The sequence below is a fragment of the Caenorhabditis briggsae genome (assembly GCF_000004555.2).
Source record: "Caenorhabditis briggsae AF16 supercontig from assembly CB4, cb25.NA_154, whole genome shotgun sequence".
NCBI lineage: Eukaryota > Metazoa > Nematoda > Chromadorea > Rhabditida > Rhabditidae > Caenorhabditis > Caenorhabditis briggsae.
This window is the reverse complement of record NW_025543523.1, coordinates 1-1,193: the sequence shown is the minus strand read 5'-3', so window position 1 is coordinate 1,193 and position 1,193 is coordinate 1.

The following is a 1,193-nucleotide window of genomic DNA, read 5'->3' as shown; positions in this document are numbered from 1 at the left end:
GGAGGGATGGAGTTAGCAGAAATTTCAAAAAAATCAGTGACTCAAACAACTTGATTTTTTGAACAATTTTATTTTGGCAGAATTATTGAAATTAGAAGTTTTTATGGACCAGAATGATACGATCGGTTCCATCATCGGTGACGATGAAGGGATTTCCAGAAGCATTGCATTCGGATGATAGAAGGGTTTCAGTGATGGTCTGTAAATTGGAATTTTGTGAAAAATTCAGATTTTAAAAAATAATATTTTTTGCTAAACTTATATGTTCACTCCAAGCTCAGAAATATCAAAAATCTGTCAACTGATAAGTTATTGGTGGCGTTACAATAAACCAGTCCTGTTTGCCGCGCCTGCGGCGCTTCAAACATGTGGCTGGTGCGCCTTCGGCGCGATCTAAGCTAGATGTTTTGTCATAAGCTGCCCAAAACGGATGCTTACTGTATTTACTCTAATAGAATACATTTTTGAGTCTTTTTTCTAGGTTTTTTAACTGGAACTAGGCTGAAAATCGGAAAAATGAACCGAAAAATATATATATATATAAGAAAGAAAATATTTCAAAGTTTTTTAAATCGTCAATTTTTTTTAGTAAAAAATATACTTTTCTGTGTTTTTCCAGAGAATATAATAGAGGCAATAAAAGTACTCTGATCTGATGTTTTCATGCAAATTTACTCAAGAATTGAGGAGTGTACCGAAGGGAGATATTTCCTGTATTCTATTCCTTTTTCAATGGTTACAATAGTAATTAATTTATAAATCTTCACGTGAAAATTATTTATTTAGATCATCAATTATAAAAGAAAAATTACAAATTATCAAAAAACACAGAAACGAAGCAACTTCTTTTCTTTGTAGAAAAAGAAAGACACGTAAAAAGACAGAAAAGAAGCAACTTCGTTTCTGTCTTTTTCTGTGGGAGAGAAAATAATTCGAATTATTCCTGGTAACTACGTGAACTTTAACTATACAGAATTTAAGCTACTTTGAACATGGAGTTGAAGCAAAAACTCGAGAATGTGAGTTTGAGTGGTGAGCGGAAGGGATGGCGATTTTGAAAATTGGCGGCATCCACTGTGAGTACTTGATACGAAACTGTTCAGAGTTTCATTTTAGCTGCTCGATTACTTTTGAAAACCGTAAATGAATAAATAATTTTGAGAATGCGCTTCTCAGGAACCGAACGTCTGCCC